Here is a 16,917-nt window from a genome sequence, read left to right on the forward strand (position 1 = left end):
GCGTACCTGAGGGCTGCAAAGCCCTGTCGCTGCCTCTCTCCTCGTGGGCGAAAATGGAGGCTGCAGCCACAAGGCTTCTAGCAGGCAAGGAGGGAGGGTGGGAGCTGGAGGGGGAGGGCCAATCAGGGTGGACCTGGACAGACAGGGCCCTGGACAGTCTCCTCCCAGGAGGCTGTTTCCCAAATATAAGGCAGCAAAATAGTGTTAGGGAAGAGTTTTACTGCTTACCCCATTTTTGCCAGTTGGCAGTCCACTCATGAATGGATGGAACCACAACTGTGTGCATAGTTGAGGCGTGCATAAAGGACGGACTGAATCGAGCATTACTTTGCTATAAAATTTAAGGCTATTCCAGAACCTCTATTAAAACATAGGAGTTAGATCACTGTGTCCTCAAACTGGCGCCTCAGTTGCTGTGGTGTCCAAAGCAGCTGCTTATTTTGCTTGTGCAGCTAACTAGACCTTGTGCGGCCTAAAAAAAACCCCAGCAAAACCAGTGGTGCTTTCCCTTTGGACACTAGTGGGATGTGGTATGAACTCTCATTCGCCCCCTACAAAATTACTGAAGTTTTAGATACTTACACTTATTTGTGGTTGAGTAGAAATGAATGTGCTTTTTTAAATTAGCATGGTTTCTTAAAGGAAATGACAGTAAATTCCCTGCTTCCATTCCATTCTTTTATAGACTTCTTGTAAGCTATTTGAGATGATACATAATAATATGCACATTCAGTAACTGAGTGGCATGTACTTGGGAAAAGCCTGGCTTCATTTCGTCTCAGTTAAACATGAGTGAACCTGTTCAAGACTAGTCCGTGTGGCAGAGAAGAGGAAGTAAGCTGCAGGACTGTTGAAAGGGATGAAGGATTAGTGATGGAATAGTGTGACAAATGAAATGGGAACGTTATTGCTGGCATTTTTATTAGCGTTTGTTGATCTGTGAATTAGTCCGGCTGACGTACAGAGCAGTTCACAACACGCTAAGAAGATACGTTGTACAATACCAAGACTGTGGAGCAGAATTACACACAAACAGCTTGACTTTTGGATCAGATGTAGGAGTGAGCTATCTTTGCAGGGAGCATTGATTCTAAGATATGTTGCTTGCAAAACAACTGCAGCCTTTTAAAACTGTATCTTCATCTGTCTTATATTATATGTTCCACTACCTGTTGGAAAAGTGTGCTGTCTATTCTTGATTTTAAAATTATAATTGTTCTTCCATGTGTACCTGTTAGAGTATGTTGTGGTTGAGGAAAGTAATATGACTCACCTCTGGTGACATTTTCTAAAGGGGCCAATTTGAGAAGTGAGTGTGGAGCAGGGTCCAGCCTTCTCTTCCAAAATAGTCTGCCAGCAGCTGGACATCCCAAAGTGAGGAAAACAGTACCTGATTAATTGGTCAGGAAGGCTACCTCTTTCTCCTTCCTTCCATTCCTCCTTTGGGAGGGATAGGTAGAGTCATATGGCCCCTTTGTTTCCTTCTCCCTCCTTGCTTTGGGGGTAGTGTCAGGGTGGGCTAGGGGAGGGGCTCTTTTCCAGGGCTTCTCGCTCCTATTCCACCCCTGCTCACATTAGTGAGGATTAAATGAAAGGGGGGAGAATGAAGTTTAGGTGCTTTGAATCCCCACTGTGGAGAAAGCTGGGCTTTAAATGAATTCATATAGCAGAAGATGGAAGGTCAGATACCGGTGTATGGATGGGAAGGAAGCAATGAAGCAGAGAATGGTGAAAATACGGGAGTTGGCAGGTGGCGGGAAAGGGGGAATAATGTGGGGATATTGAGACAGGGGAAAATGGGTGTCTGTTTCAAGTCCATGTAGGTTCTGCACTTTGCAACTGGGACAACCCTGGCAACTAGCCCTGTGCAACTAAGCCATAGTTTTCCTGAGGAAGGTATCAGGAGTAGGATAAGATAGAAAACTGAAGATGGGAAGAAGATAAATGTATGTTGGCTGTTAGATGGAAAGGAGAGGATGTGGGAAAGAGGGAGGCACCATGTTGGTTTTCAGAGAAGGAAGAGAGAGAAATTTACTCCAAAAGAAGGTATCCAAAAAGCAGAGAGTTGGGCTATGAGACCCACTGGGGTATGGTGTTGTGGTCCTGAAGGGGCATCATTTGGAGCCTGCATCAATTCTTCTCTGGTTTCTGATGAGAAGTTACTGACACATTTTGAGTTTTGTTCAATCAGTCCTTAAAGACTAAAGACTCAAAGAAAGGTGAAACATTTGATTTAGAGGTCATATTCATACTCCATGGATGAATAGTTGTTGCTCTGACTGTTTTTGGATTAAAGGAATTAACACAGCTGCTTCGAGCTGCAATCCAACAATTAGTTGCTTCAAGCTGCAATCCCACAATTAGTTGCTTCTTGATATGACATTTTTGCCCATCTTTTTGTAGAGAGATTTCTTCTATATGTACGTACCTCTCTGCTCTCTTCGGATTGCTGTGAAAGCAGCATCACTGAGGATTTTCTCAGTAGATTATCTCCTTCTGGATCTGTATCATGAGAGATTCTTCTTTCAATTTAGTTTGTCTGGCTACCGCTTTTATTTTTCTATGGGGTTAACAATAGTTTCCACAAGCCTGTTTTCTTGCTATTTCCTGCCCACCTACTGTAGGGGTAGTTGTTGTGGGGAGAAAGTTCCTGTGTATGACAGACACAACCACTTTATTTGCTTGATGGAAAAATATAATATAGGTGGTCATCCCCACTGCTAAAAAGAAGAAAAAACCCACAAAGAAACTATAGGAATTATATGTATTGCTTTGGGAACAAGCCTTGGCTGTTAACTTCCTCTAACTTCCTTCCCAGCTCTAAGCCAGAGCAGTTTCCATGGCTTGTCCCCAATCACTAAATCTGCCTCTAAATTGGCTATTAAGTACCATTAAGGTCAAAAGTTTGCATTTGGGAACAAGGCTCTTTCAATCTTTGAGACCAGCTTCTTTGCCAGACAAGCAAGCAAATAAACAACCACAATCCCAGAGCAGTAAACCCAAATGTCTTTGGGATCTGCACTAGCTTCAACTGTAGCTCTGATCCTGAATTCCTCCAACCTTTGTATTACTATTCTGTGCTGTAGCACAATTTTCAGATTAGGTTATGGAAAAGATGGCTCAAATGCAACATGTACTACAGTGAATGGAAGATCTTATGTATCTGCATAAGTCTAAGAACAAGTGTTCCAGGACAAGTAATACCTTAAATTCTGGGTCAGATCTCCTGTTTAAGATTAGCATTTCCATCTTTTGGGAATTAAACTTCAGTTTATTTGATAACATCTACACCAAAACTTCCTTGAGACGCCAGTGCAGCCTCCCTGGAATTGACCAGAAGTGTGACATAGAGATCGGTGTCATCTACATATCGATGGCAACCTGTTATGTCTGCTCAATAATGCTTCCAAGTCAAATTCCAAAATCAGTTGATTAAGGTCTCAGCCAAATAGCAGTTAAAGCTCATTCCTACAGCTGTATTCATTCCTACGTCCTACATCTGGCATATATACATACATCTACACCACATTCTCCCCCTTTGTTCAAACAAGTGGTCATCTCATTGTTGCTTCTTTCCCCCCTCAACTTCTACATTAGATGGTGTATCTTGAGAGAATGGTGATGGTAATGTCCCTAAAGGTAAAGGTATCCCCTGTGCAAGCACTGGGTCATGTCTGACCCTTGGGGTGACGCCCTCTAGCGTTTTCATGGCAGACTCAATACGGGGTGGTTTGCCAGTGCCTTCCCCAGTCATTACCGTTTACCCCCCAGCAGCAAGCTGGGTACTGATTTTACCGACCTCGGAAGGATGGAAGGCTGAGTCAACCTTGAGCCGGCTGCCGGGATTGAACTCCCAGCCTCATGGGCAAAGCTTTCAGACGGCTGCCTTACCACTCTGCGCCACAAGATGCTCTTACGGTAATGTCCCTAGACATATCTAAAAGTGTCAGATGAAGACCTGAACAGACCCCATCATGATCAGATCCAAACTCCTTTTGGATTACTGGTAACATCTGGTTCATAACCAATTTCACTCCCATTAGAATACATGGATACCAAATAACAAGCATTCCATCCATACGTGGACATTCAACAATAGTTAAGGGTTTTTTTCTCCACAATCTTAAGAGGCGAGGTAAATTTACGTTTTCCCTTCTGCGGGATCCCAGTTCTTCTTTTACAAATGAACTACATTCAAATTTATAGAATCATAGAATCATAGAGTTGGAAGGGGCCATACATCTAGTCCAACCCCCTGCTCAATGCAGGATCAGCCCTAAGCATTCTAAAGCATCCAAGAAAAGTGTGTATCCAACCTTTACTTGAAGACTGCCAGTGAGGGGGAGCTCACCACCTCCTTAGGCAGCCTATTCCACTGCTGAACTACTCTGACTGTGAAATTTTTTTTCCTGATATCTAGCCTATATCGTTGTACTTGTAGTTTAAACCCATTACTGCATGTCCTTTCCTCTGCAGCCAATGGGAACAGCATCCTGCCCTCCTCCAAATGACAACCTTTCAAATACTTAAAGAGGGCTATCATGTCCCCTCTCAACCTCCTTTTCTCCAGGCTGAACATTCCCAAGTCCCACAACCTATCTTCATAGGGCTTGGTCCCTTGACCCCAGATCATCTTCGTCCCTCTCCTCTGTACCCTTTCAATGTTATCTACGTCCTTCTTGAAGTGAGGCCTCCAGAACTGCATACAGTACTCCAGGTGTGGTCTGACCAGTGTCGTATACAATGGGACTATGACATCTTGTCATTTTGATGTGATGTCCCTGTTGATACAGCCCAAAATAGCATTTGCCTTTTTTACTGATGCATCACACTGCCTTATCATCCTTAGCCTCCCTACATTCATGTATTTAAGCCTTATACTTCTCTTGCTTCTGAACCTTTCTTTCAAATTAGGTTCTAACAATACAACAGGTCTTGCCTTTGAAAATCCAGGTAATATTTAATTTAGTACGCATCTTTCTTCCTTGTAATAATTCTGCCAGTGTTGTAGCATGCTGGGATGCCCCATACACTTGCAGAAAATCAATAGTAAAAGTAGTACATGCCTTCCTTTCCAGTTTAGCTGTCTGTGTGATGTATCTTTAAGAGGTTCATTCTCTTAGCACACCTGTGATGTATTTAAGCAACCTTGTTTTTCTGGTGGGTTGTTCTTACTTTGCTATCGCCTCTTTGTTGCTGCTCCAGCTTTCTTTTAATCATTGTGCAAATAAACGTACCTGTGTTCAACAAGACAATCTGGACGTTGGTTCTTGGGCTAGCAGAGACATTACAGTCTGCAAGATAACTTTCAAACTTCTATTAAATTGTTCAAAAATCTCCATTTGCTTCTGGGTAAAACATGAATGGCTTCCTCTGGGTGATATTTTGTTCTGTGAGAAAAGTTTCGAACTCCATAGAAATAAATTGGTCACTACCCAACTTTTGGCAGTGAGTCAACCGAGCTCCCAATTCATATTTAGAAGCATCAGTTGTTACAATTATAGGAAATGTTGGGTCGATCAATGAAAAAAACAGACTATGAACAATCAAATCTTTTACAGTACTAAAGCTGGCCTTAGCCAGAGGTGACCATACCAAATTTGAACTTCTGAGTAATAATACTATATATGGTTCAATAACGGAAACATAATTAGGAATAAAATTCTCATACCATGAAGACAAACTTAAAAAAAATAAAATAAATTTTGTAAGACCATTAGAAGTGGTGATTGTAAAATTGCTTCAGTGTTATCTAAATCAGGTTTTAACCCAGCAGAAGAGACACTATACCTCCTGAAGGAATGTGTCTTTTGAAAATTTTTACATGTTAAGCTTCAATTCAGCTGCATTAACACATCTCAATACAGATTGTAAATTTATCTCATAGTCTTCAGGGGTCTTTCTAAATACAATTATATCATTTAAATAACACTAAACTTCCTTCTGACTCTTAAATGTCGAAGACATTATCCTTTGAAAAGTAACAGGGTCCAAAGCTAACTCATATGGAACACATATAAATTGAAACAATCCATCATGTGTAATAAATATATGCAACACATAACTTGATTGCATGTTATGTGGAAGGTATGTAGAAGTGAAGGCTGTCAATGACAATAGCCTTATTCAGTTCTCTTAAATCTACACAAAGACATATGCCTCTATCTTTCCTCCTTACCACAACTATAGGTGAAATCTATTCTGATGAATCAACTTCTTCAATAATATCCTTCTACACTAATTTATTAAACTGACACAGCATCTTTTATTACAAATGACAACAGTTGTAATTTCTGTTGCACAGGGACCACATTAGACCTCACCTTTACACAACCAACTGTAACTCGCGCTACACTTGCCTTCTCTTGTCCCTGCTCCAGAAACAGCAACTGGTCCAGAATGCAGCTGCGTGGGATCTTACCTGAACACCCTGCAGGGCCTCCAGCAGTTACACTGGTTCCCAGTTGAATTCTGGATTCAGTTCAAGGTTTTGGTCTTAATCTTGAAGGACTTACATGGGCTGGGGATCACCTATCTGAATACATCCCTCAGAGAGCCATTCATTCAGCAAATACCAACCAGCTGGTGGTCTCCAGCCCCAGAGCAACATGCTTGGACTCAACCAGAACCAGGGCCTTTTTGGCTCTGACTTCCACATTGTGGATTAAGCTCCCTGGGGAGATCAGGGTCCTAAAGGAGCTTGCAGAGTTCTGCATGGCCTGCAAGATGGAGTTCTTCTGCCAAGCCAGCAGAAGGAACTGTTCGTACATCTGATTAGGGCCTCCCTCATCCTATTCTCCCATCCAGACCCATGGGACTAGCAGTTTTAATCTGTTTATATTAATTTATATTTTAAATGTTTTAAGGATGTTTCTAACCAAATTCATGTATCGTGTTTTTACCAAGCTTGTCATTCAATGGCTGGAGGTGAGCAATCGTGAGGGGGTGATATACAAACTTCAAAATAAATAAATTCACAGCTGAAATTACCCTCTGTGATGATTCAACATCGAACTGGGGAGCCACAGTACATCCCTCCATCACAATCAATTTTAATGTAACAAACAAATCCCTGCCAAGGATAGGAGTACTGTTAGGCACAATATACAATTCTCTTGATGCACAACACCAAACCTCACTTCAGCGGGTAAACAAGCATATAAAGGTGTTTGGTTCTTTAAATAGCATACTAACTGCAGTTCTGGTTACACCAATGGCACAGTCTTAAAATACTGCAAACAGAGTGACTCAGCTAATAGAGTGACTGCTGAACCAGCATCTAGCATCCACTCAATATCCCATCCCTTCCCAAAAGAGGTAGCAAATTTCTTAACATTACACATAATTCTTTTCCCTACAGATTCCCATTCACACTCGAAACATTTACATCAGGCATTTGAACTGCATGCACTATGTGATTACTCTGTTGATTACAAGCCTTAGCAAAACGTCCAGTCTTCTTGCAATACTGGCATTGTATCTTGCAGGATGCTTAAGATAATTTGCAAGATACTGCATAGAACCACAATGAAAACACATTTTTGTTGATGTTCTGATTCACTGACTCATAACTGTTTAGTAAGTTCCTTTAGTTCCTTTGTAGCATCTTGAGTCTGTATTGGAACGTTCTATAACAAGTCCGTATTTTATACTCTATTTCCAGTGTCCAAACTTATCGTCTTAGTTTCATTCAAAGCTGCCTCAGTTTGCATTGGTATTGCTTTAGTTGTTCCCAAAGAGAGTCTTGGTTCTAAAAGCAACTGTTCTCTTACGCAAAGCATATTTGTCTTTTCAACCAGCTGGTCTCTAATCATCTCATCAGCCAAAGCTCCAAACTCACAGGGGCCAATTAAGTCTCTCAAAACAGCAATATATTGTAAAGTTGACTCCCCCGGCTTCTGTTCAGGCCGATGAAATTTATGACAATTAGCTACCACATTAACTCTGGGCACACACCAAAAAATCCGCCAGTGCAGTAAGAGTAGTCTCGTGTTTATCGTCAGCAAGAAAATAAAATATAAAAAAACGCGTTGTCCTTCTACTCCCAAGGAGTGAATAAGCAGTATAAGTCTTCTCTCTGAAGACACATCTGTGCCACTAATTGCAAGCAGATTATTATCAATAATATGTATCCATGAAGTAACAGCAATTGGAGGCTCACCTGGACTTTGCAGGAAGGGTGCCAGTGGATTCGAAGGCATAAAGCTATCCCACCTTTGTTGCCAATTTATGTCTGTTCAATAATGCTGCAAGTCATATTCCAAAATAGATTTATTAAGGTCTCAGTCAAATAGCAGTTAAAACACATTCCTACAGCTACATTCACTCCACCTTCCTACATCTTATTTATGCCTCTTCCCCTTAACGACAGTACTCTTAAAGAAATATACACACATTTACACCACACAACCCAGCTCAAATCTCCAGATGACCTAACCCAGCAGTTTTATGTAGCTGTTAAAGAGTATAGGGAACAAGATGAACTTTTGTGGATCCCAAAGGCCCTCTTCTGAAACCCACTCTCCAGGTAGAACTGGAGCCACCACAGAGTTGTGCCTCCCAATCCCAGCCCATACAAGTGGTCTAGACCAGGGGTAGTCAACCTGTGGTCCTCCAGATGTTCATGGACTACAATTTTTGCTGGCAGGGGCTCATGGGAATTGTAGTCCATGAACATCTGGAGGACCACAGGTTGACTACCCCTGGTCTAGAAGAATGAAAGTGATTGATGGATCAAAAGCCACTGAGAGATCCTGGAGAATCAACAGAGTTGCACTTCCTTTGTCCATCTCCTGGCTGTTTATCCACCAGGGTGACACAAGCTGTTTGAGATATATCTCATGCCATTTTCCAGTTACCAGACTTGTATGGCAGAGTACCACCATTTTCTTCTTCAGTGGATTTCCAAAGGAATGGAAAACCTTGTCCAGAATCTTTTCATGTTGAGGCCTTCTGCCCAACTGTACAAAAAAGTTGACATGTCATTTTACTAATTGCAGCTCAGAGCTTATAGCTACTGCTCCATTGTCACTCCATTGACTCATCTGGTTTGGATATACTGCTCTGCCACATAAAATAGACTCAAACTGAGAATCTTCCATTTGACGGAGTCACAGTATTGTACAGATGGTGCAGATAATAGCAGATGTCACCAGCAAATAAGCTCCGGGACTATGTGTTTGTACCACTGTGTGTGGACTAGTGCATTTATCACCAATATCTTCATGTTCACAGTGTATGTTGCTGGTACAGACAGTTTCTTTACACCATGCTGGCAGGGGCTAGTGGTAATTGTAGTCCATAGGCATCTGGAGAGCCACAGTTTAGCCACCATGCTTTACAGAATCTTTAAGCTAGAACAGAACAAGTGTTATACAGAAATCGTTCCCTCAAAAAGAGTGCAACGGTACCAGGACAAAATTATCTTTTGACCAGACATTAGCTTTTAACCTAAAGTTGTCTTAAAGGACGATGCAGTAAAAGTGCTACACTCAATATGCCAGCAAATTTGGAAAACTCAACAATGGCCACAGGATTGGAAAAGGTCAGTTTACATTCCAATCCCAAAGAAGGGCAATGCCAAAGACTGTTCAAACTACCGCACCATTGCACTAATTTCTCATGCTAGCAAAGTTATGCTCAAAATCCTACAAGCTAGGCTCCAGCAATATGTGGACCGAGAACTTCCAGAAGTACAGGCAGGATTTCGAAGAGGCAGAGGAACTAGAGATCAAATTGCCAACATACGCTGGATCATGGAGAAAGCTAGGGAGTACCAGAAGAACGTCTACTTCTGCTTCATTGACTATGCTAAAGCCTTTGATTGTGTGGAGCACAACAAATTGTGGCACATTCTTAAAGAGATGGGAATACCAGAGCATCATATTTGTCTCTTGAGAAATTTATATGCAGGTCAAGAAGCAACAGTGAGAACTGAACATGGAATCACTGACTGGTTCAAAATTGAGAAAGGAGTTCGGCAAGGCTGTATACTGTCGCCTTGCCTATTTAACTTGTATGCAGAGCACATCATGAGAAATGCGGGTTTAGAGGAGTCACAAATTGGGATCAAGATTGCAGGGAGAAATATCAACAACCTCAGATATGCAGATGATACCACTCTAATGGCAGAAAGTGAAGAGGAACTAAAGAGCCTGTTGATGCGGGTGAAGGAGGAGAGTGCAAAAGTTGGCTTGAAACTCAACATCAAGAAAACAAAGATCATGGCATCCGGCCCTCTCAATTCCTGGCAAATAGATGGGGAAGAAATGGAGATAGTGACAGATTTTATTTTCCTGGGCTCCAAGATCACTGCAGATGGGGACTGCAGCAAAGAAATTAAAAGACGCTTGCTCCTGGGGAGGAAAGCTATGGCAAATCTAGACAGCATCCTAAAAAGCAGAGACATCACCCTGCCAACAAAAGTGCGTTTAGTCAAGGCTATGGTCTTCCCAGTTGCAATGTATGGCTGCGAAAGTTGGACCATAAGGAAGGCCGAGCGTCAAAGAATTGAGGCTTTTGAACTCTGGTGCTGGAGAAGACTCTTGCGAGTCCCTTGGACTGCAAGGCGAACAAACCGGTCAGTCCTAGAGGAGATCAACCCTGACTGCTCTTTAGAAGGCCAGATCCTGAAGATGAAACTCAAATACTTTGGCCACCTCATGAGAAGGAAGGACTCCCTGGAGAAGAGCCTAATGGTTGGAGCGATCGAGGGCAAAAGAAGAAGGGGACGACAGAGAATGAGGTGGCTGGATGGAGTCAGTGAAGCAGTAGGTGCAAACTTAAATGGACTCCGGGGAATGGTAGAGGACAGGAAGGCCTGGAGGATCATTGTCCATGGGGTCGCGATGGGTCGGACACGACTTCGCACATAACAACAACAACAAAGTTGTTTTTCAACTGTATTGTTACCCAAAATATAAACCCTACCTGTGTTCTCTCCTCAGTCTGAGTGTACATACTTTGTACAGTCTGTATGACTGTTGACATCTTTCATTTGAAGACAAGATAGTAAAGGGCAATAACCACTTTGCCAAGACAGTCAGTGCAAAGTCAAATATATTTCTTTGCAATAGGGCTTTCATTGAGGTTTGCTACTAGATAGTGAACAACATGTATCCAAGATTATCAAGGAACATTCTACTTATTGAATAGTTGTTCTTTTGTATATTTTTGCTATCTGCTACTTAGTACACCCCTTCCATGGTTTTTAGAGGCAGCTTGGTGTAGTGGTTAAGAGCAGCTGCCTCTGGAGAACCAGGTATGATCCCCTACTCCTCCACATGCAATCAGCTGGGTGATCTTGGGACAGTCATAGTTCTCTTAGAACTCTCTCAACCCCACCTACCTCACAGGAGTCTTGGACTAGTTACAATTCTCTCAGAACTCTTAACCTCAACTACCTCAAAGGGTATTTGTTGTGGGGAGAAGGATAGGCGATTGTAAACCACTTTAAGACTCCTTCAGGAAGTAAAACGAGATACAGAAAACCCAATTCTTCTTCTTCTTCTTTATTCTTATATCCTGACATGACATTTTTGCTTAGGCTGCAACTCCTTGAGTATCTAGTATATAGATACTTGAGAAGGTTCACAGACTCCGTGTATGGACAAAACACCCATTATTACGGAATCGCACAAGTGGCTTCTTGAAGACATTTGTTTTTGTTCCTTACTCTACAACTGATTTCCGTGGACTTAAAAGTGTGTAACTCAGTTTAGGATTGCACTGTGATTGCTTCAGAAGCTACATTTTATGATATAGCTATTGAAGGACAGCTTGATTGATTCTGTTATATGTACTTACATGGACAGTTCAAGTTTCCTTGAGGAGTTAATGGCTTTTGCCATTTTGAAGAAGCCATAACTCATATTTTTCATGCAGAGGATCCCAGGACTTTTCTTCTAGTTATAACCATTTTCAGTTAGAGGGCTAGAAAAGATCTTTGTTTGAGTCTATAGAAAGCCTGTGCCAGACAAGGTGGTCAATAGAAGAGCCAGTGCGGCCATTCAGTGTAAATTCCATGGCTATAAAGCTCTATATGGAAAATTGTAACTATAATTGTAGTTATAGTTTTTGCTTATTGTGGAAATCATGGATCTGTGTCCAGATCATTGGCAAATGCTCTTCTTTCTGGTCTATACTTTTCTGAAAGGTTGAATCCACCAGCATGCATTCCTCAGTCTCAAATGTGTGTTAAGGGGAGGAATAGAGAGGGATAATAGAGGAATAGAGAATGGCCCATGTAACATCCATTAAAAAAACACATGTTGCTTAGCTTAAACACATGTTGCTTAGCTTAACACTGATGGAAAGTACTATTGATGGAAAGTACTATTAAAGATAAAATTGTCCAGCATATAGAAGGGCAAGTCCTGCTGTGTAAAACCTAACAACCTAACATGGCTTTGACAAAGGTAAGTTCTGTCCCACCAACTTAGCATTCTTTGAAAGTATCGATGGAAATGTGATCTGAGATGAGCTGGTTGACATTGTTTATTTGGATTCCCCAAAGGCAGTCCTTCACCAAAGACTCCTCAGCAGACTTCAGAATTATGGTGTAAGACAGTCTTCCTCAACTGTTTTACCATTGAGAAACCCCTGAAACATTCTTCCGGTTTCAAGGAACCCCAGAAGTGGTGCGATCATGCAGAATATGGATGGAACCCAAGTCTTCTTCCCACTCCTTCCAGGGCCCATCATTGGCCACGGGAGTGGGGGTCAGGTCAACGTATATGGCCATAAAGGTAAAGGTATCCCCTGTGCAAGCACCGGGTCATGTCTGACCCTTGGGGTGATGCCCTCTAGCGTTTTCATGGCAGACTCAATACGGGGGTGGTTTGCCAGTGCCTTCCCCAGTCATTACCGTTTACCCCCCAGCAAGCTGGGTACTCATTTTACCGACCTGGGAAGGATGGAAGGCTGAGTCAACCTTGAGCCAGCTGCTGGGATTGAACTCCCAGCCTCATGGACAGACAGCTTCAGACAGCATTTTGCTGCCTTACCACTCTGCGCCATAAGAGGCTCTATATATGGTCATATAGTCTGAGATCCGTGTATGGACAAATTTTAAAAATATATTTAAAAATCATTAACTTCCAGGGCCATCAAGAAACCCCAGAGTTTCATGAAACCCTGGTTGAGAAAGCCTGGGAAAAGCCTGGATTGGAAATTGTCTAAAAGTAGGAAGCAGAGAGTAAGAATAAATGGTCAGTTCTCACAGTGAATGGATGTGAGCAGTGAGGTCCCTTAGTGATCTGTGTTGGAACTAGTGCTTTTCACTTTGTTCATAACTAATCTGGAATGACAAAATCAGAGTCCAGAAGCACCTTTAAGACCAACAAAGATTTATTCAAGGTGTGAGCTTTCGAGTCCTACTGTCATAATGGACGTTCGTAGGAAGAGTGCTTGCACTGTGGTCAAGTTTGTGGATGGCACTGAATTATTTTGAATGGCTAAGACAAAAATGAATTGTAAAGAGCTCCAAAAGGAACTTTGGACACCGGTGGAATGAGCATTAAAAAGGCAAATGACATTCAATGTGAGCAAGAGTAATGTGATGCATATGGAGACAATTAATCCCAACTCCACATATACACTGATAGGATCTGAGTTGGCAGTAACAGACCAAGAAAAGAGCTTGAGAAAGTGCCAAAAAGAGAAACCAAAATAATCAGAAGGCTAGAACGGCAGCCTTTCAAGGATCATTTGACAGGCTTGGGGCCAAGAAAGCCAAGAAAGGAGAGACTTCACAGAGGTCTATACAATTTTGCATGCTGTGGAAAGAATAGTCAAGGAAAAGCTTTTCTGTGTCTCCCATAATGCTAGAACCCAGGATCATCCACTGAAGATGAAGAGTAGGGAATTCAGGACAGACAAAAGAAAGTTCTTCCCAGAATGAATAATTAAATTTTGGAACTTGCTGCTAAAGGATGTGGCGATGGCCTCCAACTTGTAAGGTTTTAGAAGGACAGTGGACTGATCCATGGAGGACAGGACTATTAATGGCTACCAATCATGATGGATATCTACTCCCTCCAGTACCAAAGGGAGTAATTCTCTTGCTATCTATTGCTGGGGAACATGGGCAGGAAGATGCTGGTGCAGCCATTTTGCTTGTGGGATTCCTAGAAGCAGCTACTTGACCCCTGTGTGACTAGATTGCTGGACTGGATGGACCTTTGACCTGATCCAGCACAGCTCTTCTTATGTTCTTAAAAGAAAATTTAAAAGGTTCTGGCTTAGTGCATGTTGTTTTTTTTAAAAAATGCATAGAATCTGTTTGCGAACATATTGAATCCTTCTTAATTGCTGTTACATTTTATGCTGCGTATAAGTGTTTTTCTTAGTGGGTGGGTCTGAGTGATAGCCAAGTGGAAATTTTCACAGCATTGCAACATGGTACAGTACACTTATTGCCGCAAATTGTACAGTACCGTGTAGACTGGTGACGTATTTCAAATAGCAACCCTGACCATGCACAGGTTTATGTGTGGGTGGACCTTTAACCCCTGTGTAGTCAACAAAGAAGGAATTCAGTGGGGGTATAAAACCTCGCCCTGTTGGGTCCTTGTGCTGTATTATAGCCATGTGTTCATGTGGCCTTACCAAGGAACTCCTTCCTTAATTGTGGTATCACAAAAAATGTAAAAGGTTCTTTTAAAGACTGCAAATTAGCATCCGCTTAATTATTTGTGCATTTTTGAAACAAGATCTGCCGTGCCACAGCCAACAATTAAGTTGAGCAGCAGGGCTCAGTGTGCATTCTGAAGCAGGGTTTCCAATGAGCTGTAGAAATGTCTTGTCAGTTTGTTAAAATTAATGTACATATTTTTCCCCTCGCCATGTCACTTGCTACTTTTTAAAACCTATATATTTCTAAACTTTTGTTTAAAAGAGAGCTGCGCTGAGGGTCTGTGAGCAGTCCAGCAACATCTGCACATTCTTCATGGTGAAGGATAATCTGGGACTTGCAGCAGAAGACAGTGAATGTTGTGAGTAAACCAAAAAATTAATGATTACTGAAAAATTCCTCTGTGAATATTCTTGGCATTGTGCAATTAGAGTTGGAAGGAGGGTTTACTTGGCAGAGACGGAAAACTCGTACAGAGCTACATTTGAATAATACACAGTGCCTATTGAAGCAAAGGGCCGTGGTATCTCCTGTTCATATAAGGAAGCTTTTTCTTTTTTACTCCTCCGCTAATGACAGTTTGGCATGGAGAGCTAAACTGAATCCTGAATCCTTACCTCACTTTAATGCTTCAGATGATTTTTCGGAGGCAAACTCTTTGAACGTTTAAGAGTCATAAGATGGATGGCTTTACAGTTACAGTTACATCACCTCTATTGGCATTCAGATCTTAAGCCATCAGGCCAGTTCCCATGATCACTTAAAGGACTGACAACAGAAAACAGTGATGAGATCTTGTTGGGGTGCCAGCCTCCAGGTGGGGCCTGGTGACCTCCTGCTGTTACTGGTGATCTCCAGATAACAGAGACAAGCAGCCCTGGAGAAAACGGCTGCTTTAGAGGGTGGACTTGCTGGCATTGTATCCTGATGAGGACCCCCTTTCCAAATTTCCAGGTATTCCCCAACATAGAACTGGCAACCCTAGATTTTGTTCATTGTATATAACAATATGATGGGTAGTGCAAGAGTTTTTCCTCAAAGGGGGGGGGGAACTACAGTGTAAATTGGTGGCAATATATCTGTAATGTATTTTACTCTTCAGTAATATTTTGGATAAATGTGATGACAGGAAGTGCTATGTATTACCACTGTAAGGTGAAACTGGTAAAATGTGCATCTTTATCTCGTGGCATAAGTTGACAGTTGAGCCTGTTTCAGAAAGAGAGGATGCTCGCCCTCAAATCTGGAGGAAGGTACCCCCTACAAGTGAATAATAGCTATGGGGGGAGGGTGGTCCCCACAGTCTTCAGTGGCATTTAGTTATAGTTGTTTGAGTTTAGCAGCAAAAGACTTATTAAAATGTTATAAGAAAATTAATGCAAATAAAATCTAGTTGTGTCTTTAAAACTAGCTAACATTTTACCTGAGCATGAGTTTTCTTTGGCTTTCCTAAGGCCACTTACTCAGCGTAAGCCACTTGCTGACCATTACAGCAAGTTTATAGTCAGCCTTTCTAAATAAGGCTGAAGGGGAATTACAATATAAGTTAATCAGACAGCAAAAAACAACCAATGAACAATGCAATAAGACCAATATTACTGAAGTAGAAAACAAGGCAAGGAATATACTGTCTGAAGCGATCTGTATTGTAAACAATATAAGAAGTGGATTACAAGGTAAAGGCAGCACTGTAAAAACAAGCAGTACCTACAACAGTCATTGCTATTCGCTGTAATCCTATCCAGTTATAAACGTGCCCTCCTTGGCATCAGTTGTATGCTGATTTACATAGAATGACATGGAATTAAAGTGCATCGAGCACAAAATGTTTAGGATTGGGCTCCCCTTAGCTCATATAAGGTTTTGTTTTTTAAAATAATATTTATGATCCACGGGGTGATATTTTAATTCTGTTTTATAAGTTCCTCACTATGATACTGAAGGGCTTCTTATCATTGATGTACAAAACCTGTTATAAAAAGGGAAAAGAAAATAGTGGGCTCAAGGTTGCTTGAAAGATGAATAATTTCAATGAATTCTTTACCCTTTCTTATTTTAACATTTAACAAAGATAATCAAATATACTTATGTTTACATTGAAGAAATTATGTAGATTTACAGTGCAATCTCTCCTAACCAAAGTCATGTTCTTGACTTCAGAGAACTTGGAAAGGTTTAACTCTGCTTAGGATGGCACTGCTTGTGGCTTTTAAAGACATGTTGGTGGTAATGAAAGCTTACTAAGATTTCCCGGTGGTTTCGAAGTGGAATACGTGAGTGTCTTT

The 16,917-nt window shown here is 41.6% G+C and overlaps 1 protein-coding gene across 9 annotated transcripts in view; it reads left to right on the top strand.

The window, feature by feature from the left end:
• The window catches only part of ATXN1 (ataxin 1), a 287,654-nt gene that overhangs the window by 169,335 nt on the left and 101,402 nt on the right, over positions 1-16,917 (top strand). For 7 of the 9 annotated variants that reach the window (XM_077353264.1, XM_077353262.1, XM_077353265.1 and 4 more), the window contains one exon: positions 14,897-14,993. The exons of 1 other annotated variant lie outside the window; for it this stretch is intronic. The gene's annotated coding sequence lies outside the window, so the exon portion shown is untranslated. Of the gene's footprint in view, positions 1-14,896; positions 14,994-16,792; positions 16,906-16,917 lie in introns of all 9 variants that reach the window. One more of the 9 variants, XM_077353263.1, reaches the window with a different exon arrangement.

The sequence above is a fragment of the Paroedura picta genome, chromosome 9 (assembly GCF_049243985.1).
Source record: "Paroedura picta isolate Pp20150507F chromosome 9, Ppicta_v3.0, whole genome shotgun sequence".
NCBI classification, from domain to species: Eukaryota; Metazoa; Chordata; class Lepidosauria; order Squamata; family Gekkonidae; genus Paroedura; species Paroedura picta.